The sequence below is a fragment of the Hibiscus syriacus genome, unplaced genomic scaffold (assembly GCF_006381635.1).
Source record: "Hibiscus syriacus cultivar Baekdansim isolate YM2019G1 unplaced genomic scaffold, ASM638163v2 tig00116937_pilon, whole genome shotgun sequence".
Lineage (NCBI taxonomy): Eukaryota > Viridiplantae > Streptophyta > Magnoliopsida > Malvales > Malvaceae > Hibiscus > Hibiscus syriacus.
In genome coordinates, this window is record NW_024063475.1 from 1,827,406 (window position 1) to 1,834,551 (window position 7,146).

Below are 7,146 nucleotides of genomic sequence, written 5' to 3' on the forward strand. Positions count from 1 at the left end.
TAGATTAACTTTTTATTCTTTCTAGTGAATACTCTTATTTCTTAGGTTAATATTAATCTCATCATCTATTTTTTCGTCTATTTTCACTCATCCAACGGTCTTAAATATGTTTAAACTAATTTACATTGTATAATAGAATCATAACCCTATATATATACACCATGTCTAAGAACTTGAGCATTAAATGAATAATCCAAAACTTCATTGAAACATTTTAGATAAAGAGAAACATGTGTCCATCTCTGTCAAGACGATATCATCCTGCTTTAGATGAGAAATGTCTAGTTACAAAATTCTAGTACTTAGCTACCTCTGTTCCATGCACAAAATGAAATGAAAACAATCTCTGGCAATGAGAAATGTCACATATATTAGTTCATTACAAGTTGGTTCATGGTCTATAATGGTTGAAAACTATGAAAAAAAAGGGAAATTTTCCTGTTCGTATGCATAGAACCATAGAAAATTATGGAAAATAGTCTATCTTCCTTGTTCACATGCATAGAGATATAGTCACCACACTGCATTACGGCCAAAACTTACAACCATACAAAAAAACAAGGATTGCATAAAAAAAGAATAAAAGCCACAATAAGTGCCCAAAGGCATAGCACAAGGAATAGTTAACAAATAAGAAATATGGTACAGATATACAACCTTTGGGACACATCAGTTGTAAGAGCTGTCAGAGAACACCAACAACATTGGACAATCAGATCCAGAACTTGTACACTACTTCATTCAACACCACAAACAAAATCATAAGAATACCTTCAAAGCAACTGCAACGTGCCAAACATGCCATCCAAAAGCATAACATCTGAAATTAAGATAAGTGTCAGATACAGTGGTAAAAAAAGAACATTTAAGTGAAATATAACTTGTCTCACCTAAATCAAGCGATGTCATACAAATTGGCAGACTAGATGTCCACCAGGTCTCAGGAGATTCATTCAAGTGGCAGCATTGTGAAAAAGACATTAGTGAACTGAAGTACAGCATCTCAAATATGAGTAGAAATTCCTTAAACACGCATATAGATGACTTTTATACATTAGCATGCTGTCGAGTATAAAATTCCGTGAAATCTAAACCGAAAGAGGAGGAATTTCAAATCTATATGTTGCTGAACAGGCAACAGAGCTAAGAAACCCTCAAGCAATGATTTATACTCCGTCGCTAATGCATCTAGATCTTGCCCCATATTTTGAAGGAATTCACTAGCACGTTGTGTTAGAGCTTCCTGCCTTCACTAACCCAAGACCTGGTTCTGAAGACTTATCCTTGGTTTGCCTTGGTTTGTTTTGTCTCGAGAGTTGAAGAGGATTCCACAGTTCTACACAAAGTAAAAAGCAAGAGTGAGGATAACAGGAACACACACTTAAGATAACTAAATACATGCAAATAATATGATATCGGTACATACCTTGCTTGTAACTCATGAATTCCTTCATATAACCGATCTGCATGGCTTCTAAATTGCATTATAAGATCAAAAAGGACAAGAGCGATTGTAAAGGGTTTGGGATCTTTCACCTAGGAGTGATTTTTCTACAATTGAGTGAAGGTACTTCTCATGTGCTGCGAGAAGATCATCAAGATCTTTGGCGGAAAATTGGACCACGACACCTCCAAAACTTCAAACATGATATAGTATTGCAAGTTTTGTAACAAAATGATTCATCTCATCCCAAAGAACCTGGCATCGCCTCAGTGTTGAAAGCAATTGCATTTTTACAGCTCGTTGCAGCTTTGTGTATACATGTGAAGTAATACAATTGGGTTTCATTGTCTTCCAAGCACCAAGAGCGCATGCTCCACCCGTCTAAGCTTCCACAGAAAATTAAAATTCTTAAATACCTTGTCATGACGGATTCAGTAAACACTGTATCTAGTGGAACCCTAGCATCATATTCCAATGAGAATACATCCCATCCACGGTCACCAGTGCCATGTGTCATCATCTTAACCCTCAACCGATCTAGTATGTCAGGATCATCATACTGAGCATTAGATGACCGAATAGCACTTTCCAGCAATCCAGCTAACTTGAAGGAACTAATAGTATTAGCAGGCTCTGAAAGCTCCGGTCCAACAATATCCATCAGGTACTGAACAAAATCACCCTGCCCAAGCAGCAGATATCGCTTGATTGCGAGACAGTGTTCTTTGAACTTGTACCTCTTGTATATAACATCCAACAGATGCTTATCAATTCTCTTAGCTGCTTCCATGACTAGAGATTCAAGCATCAGTTTCTCCATATCCAAGACCCCCTCTTCTTGTTGTCACTCCAGCCGCAGCTACAGCCTCTGTTGCTGCATCAGCCCAACCACGGTCATCACAACAGACACGGAGAATTAATAGACTTCCCAGTCCTTAGAATACGATGAGCAATAGACTGTGAAATGAACAAAGGCAACATTCCAGAATGCAGCCGATAACCTTCTCTCCAGAGGGATTCAGCTTTTACTGGTTGCTCCACAATAAGAACTCAGCAAAATATCCTCCAATTCCCCTTCCAAGACCCAACTCCTCACATTTCAAAAAGCGGAGAGCAAACCCTCCTAAGCAATCGCCTCATAAGTCATGGACTAGAGGATCACCATGCTGTGCATGCAGATGAATTGCACCAGCCATAGCCCCACCTCTCAAAGCTTTACACTTATCAACCAAAACTGCCATTAATCTCATTTTCACCATTGGCTCAGCAAACCAAACTGACAATCTCCTCAAGGACAAATAATTACCTGAACTTGTATTCTCCGACACCATGGAATCGGATTCATTGACTGAGCCTCTAGCACAGCCAATAACTTATAATACGGATAACTCATCCTGCAAAGCAGCACAAAATGCCTGGCCCACAGTCCCCACATCTTCAGCAGGAAACTATCCATACTCTCTCAGAAATATACCCTTTAACTTTCCTAAACAACACCCTAGTTCACAAAGCTTCCTAACAATAGTTTGAGTAGCTCTAGGTACCTTAACTAAATCTGATAAAGCATAACCATCCAAATTACTATCAAATTTCACATACTTCCCATCGATCCCTTGACAAGCATACAGCACATCTCTAACCAAAACCTCTTCAGTCACCTCATTCTCATCTTAACCAAATTCCCAAATTCTCTATACGAAATTTCACGTAGATTTTCAGGGTCTTTTGAAACCAACAAAACCCCATTTTCCCAAGCCTTATATCTATTCTCTTTACCCTTCAAAACCTTGAATTATTTCCCGTTTCATCGTCATTTAAACCTAAATTAGGCAAGAAAACAGAAGAATCCATCCATTGATAGCATTTTCGATCCTCGGATATGATTTTAAGCAAATAAAGAACGGCCCATTGTTATTAACGCTGCCGGGACCATTTTTGGAAGCGAACTTGGAGAGATCAGCGAAAGTAAGGGCATCAGAAGAGTTACCTTGAGTGGCGAGACGTCGCTTGATGGATTCGGAAACGGCATCGGCATCAGGGGAAACGGAAGGGGTTAAACGGCTGGATAGAATGCGGAAAGCGTAGCGAAGAGATTGAGAGAAATGAGGAGAGTTAGGCGCTGGGTCTTGAGGGTTTTGTTGAGAGAGTAATCGACGAACAAGCTCAATACTAGATCTGTGACTTTGCGTTGATCTTCTTCTTCCATTTCTGAAAGACAAATGGCGAATTTCCTTATCTTTTTTCTCTAAGTACGAGATTCTGTGAAATAAAAATTGGTTTAAGGGTTTTTATTTAATTTTATATGGGCGGCAAACAGGCCATAAAAAAATAGGAGCTCCCTTAATTTTTCTTCTCCGTTTTCTGAGCACGTACCAGTCTAATATACGATTAAGAAAAATCGTTATAGATTTTATTAACTTCTCTAGTTTTCTAATTCAAAAGTTTTTTTTTGTTTTCTTTCAATTTTTTATCATAAAATAAGGGTAAAGTATATAAATGGTTCGATTATAAAATATTATTTATTGAGTTTCTTAATTATTAAAAATTATATAAGGATATTATTTTATTGAATCCCTCCCTCGACTATTTAAAGTTACAAAATGGACGTCAGACTATACATTATGTTACAAAATCTTTGTTTATTGTTAAAAAATTAACAATTGCCTAAGCTAGACGTTAACATACTGATACATGAAAGTCGTTTGAGATTATGAGATCAAATTTTCATATCATAAGAAGGTTAACATCCAGCTCAGACTACTGTCAATTTTTAACGAAAAAAACAGGTTGGAATATATGAATAATCGGGTGACCATTTAAACTTTTGTATCGGAGACTCAACAAAACAACGCCTTATAGTCATGGGACCATTTTATAATTTTTAATATTAAGAGGATTCAACAAAATAATTCCTATAATCAAGGGATCATTTGTATACTTTACCCTAAAATCAATAATTGAAATAACTTCAAATCCTAATTAATTAAACCTCGTCAAACAAGAGTAAAATTATACGTGATTAAATATTTTAAATGAAAATTTAAAAAATTTTATGTTTGATAAAGGCTTTAGTTTTATTGATACAATTAACTCTATTAAATTATTATGATATAATTTTGGAAAATAATTCCTTTAAAAACTCTTTTATCTATTAGATTTTAGTAAAGTGGAGAATATTTTTTATAGTAACTATTAGTTTTATTAAAATAGAAAAATATTTATAATTTTAATAAAAAGTTTATAATAATAATCGTAGATTAGACACATAATTAGGATATTTTTTTATAATTATTGACACAAGAAATTAGTCAATTAAGATCATATAAAGATCAAAAAATTAAAAAACCCCAACAAAAAAACCTGAATAAATATAGATTACGGACAAATCGCGTATCCAAATCCAATCCGATGGTCCAAATAAGAGAGATCAACATAATACAAATAAACACCATCTGATAAGTAGAAACGAATTCAATCCAATCCTAAGGAATGATAAATGAAAAGAACGACCAAACGACCGATAAAAAGATAAAATAAATGTGCGAAAAGATAGAGGAAAATGTCATAAAGATAAAGAAAATATGTTATAAAAGTAGAGTTATTAAAAACTAAAAAAATAAAAGATAACAAAAATGTAATATAAGAAAGTAAAAGGAAAATAAGAAATATTGACAGTTGACAATCAAGATCAAGGATAGTGATACTGTTGGTCAAGTAAAATAAAAACGTGGAGTGAGTGGCGAGTTTAAGAGAGAAAAATCTAGAAAATTGGAGATTGATTTTTTAATAATCTAAGATAATTAAAGATAATATTTATTTAAAATTTTCTTAATCAATTAACAACGTATATATAATATGTAGATGCATGGGCGGGTGTAGCCTGGGCCTACCTAGGCCATGGCCCATGAAAAAAATATAATTATTATTTATAATCCCGCTTAGAATTTGATTCTATTTCCTCATGGCAGCAGCTTAGAAATAGAAAGCATGGCCCAAGTAATTTAAAAAATAATCTCCCACGATTCTTTTAAAGCAATTTCACAGCTTTTAATTATTTTATCGGACCCTTTCTTCCTAGACATTAAGGTACTTCTGCTTAGAGACGTCTAAAATATACGGTGTGACCGATTAAATAAAGTAATTGATTAAAATTTAGACCAGTTATGTTATATTATTTAACAAGAAATTTATTAAGTACAATAACTATTAGGTAACGCTTATATAAGTAATAGGTGGCACTTATATAATAAAATAGGTATTTAACCGGAAATATTATCAAATACAATATATTATAGATAACGCTTATATAATGTAATAGGTGCGCTTATATTGACATATTTTATAAGTAAGCCGTATATTTATACCGGTAACATTGCAAATTTACCTATTACATTATAATTATCGGTTTCGATGTTTTTTGGATCGATACTTTTTATAAATGTATCGACACTATATGCGTTCACCCTTTTGGGCATTCATTCTGGAAAAAAGTATCGACATAACATTAAAAAGTGTTGACACATTATGTAGACATATTCTCACATAAACCGTATAAATATACCGGTTATATTACAAAATTACCTTTACATTATATTATGGGTTTCGATGTTTTTTGGATCGATACTTTTTAAAATGTATCGATACTTTATGAGTGCACCCGTCTGGCATTCATTATGGACAAAATATATCGACACAAATTTAATAAGTATCGATACTTTATGACCAATTTTCTCATAAAACCGTATATTTATACCGGTTACATTGTAATTTACATATTACATTATAATTATCGGTTTCGATTTTATTGGGATCGAACTTTTAATAATTGTATCGACACTTTATGCGTACACCCCGTTTGGCATTCATTTTGGACAATAATATCGACACAAATTAAACAAGTGTCGATACATTATGTTTACCTGTTTCTAATTAACCGGTATATTTACACCGGTTACATTGTTAATTTACCTATTACATTATAATTATTGGTTTCGATGTTTTTTGGGTCGATACTTTTAGAAAATGTATCGACACATATTAGGTAGTTATTGTACACACCTAAATAGTCACACGATTTAATGTTGTACACACCCTTCAACTACAACTACCAATACCACACCCTATTGAAAGCACGACTGAAACATGTTGAATGAACATTTACTTACATCTCCATCAACTCCGGACCACTAAACTTGCACAACAAAATTTTTGCCATGGATCATACTGATGCAGACATATTAAACCAACCGAAGAATGCCATGAAGTACATAATGTTGATGATCTGACAGATGTTGGTCAGCTCTTCTCTTTAAGATTAATCGATGCTTTTTAAACTATACTATGTTAATTGTGATGTGAAATAGTATAAACCTGCTAATCGCCAAAGGAAACTAAATGCAATTGGAAATTAAATATTTCACTATGAATTTATGTGATTAAATATTTTTAAACTATACTATGTTAATTGTGATGTGAAATAGTAAAACCTGCCTAACGCCAAAGGAAACTAATGCAAATTGGAAATTAAATATTTCACTATGAATTTATGTGATTAAATAATTTAATAATAATTGCTAAATTTGAACGTTTTGAAAGAAGCAAAATTTTCATCGACTTGAAGTAAACGTAGTACGAAAACAATGTGACATCTTTAACTTGTATTCAAGTTCGAATGCGGGGTAAGGGTGTTACATAGTCAAATT

General features: G+C 33.6%; 1 pseudogene; it reads right to left on the reverse strand.

The window, feature by feature from the left end:
- Positions 1-436: 436 nt before the first annotated feature.
- On the reverse strand, positions 437-3,712 carry LOC120188038 (annotated as a pseudogene).
- Between the last annotated feature and the right edge of the window lie 3,434 nt (positions 3,713-7,146).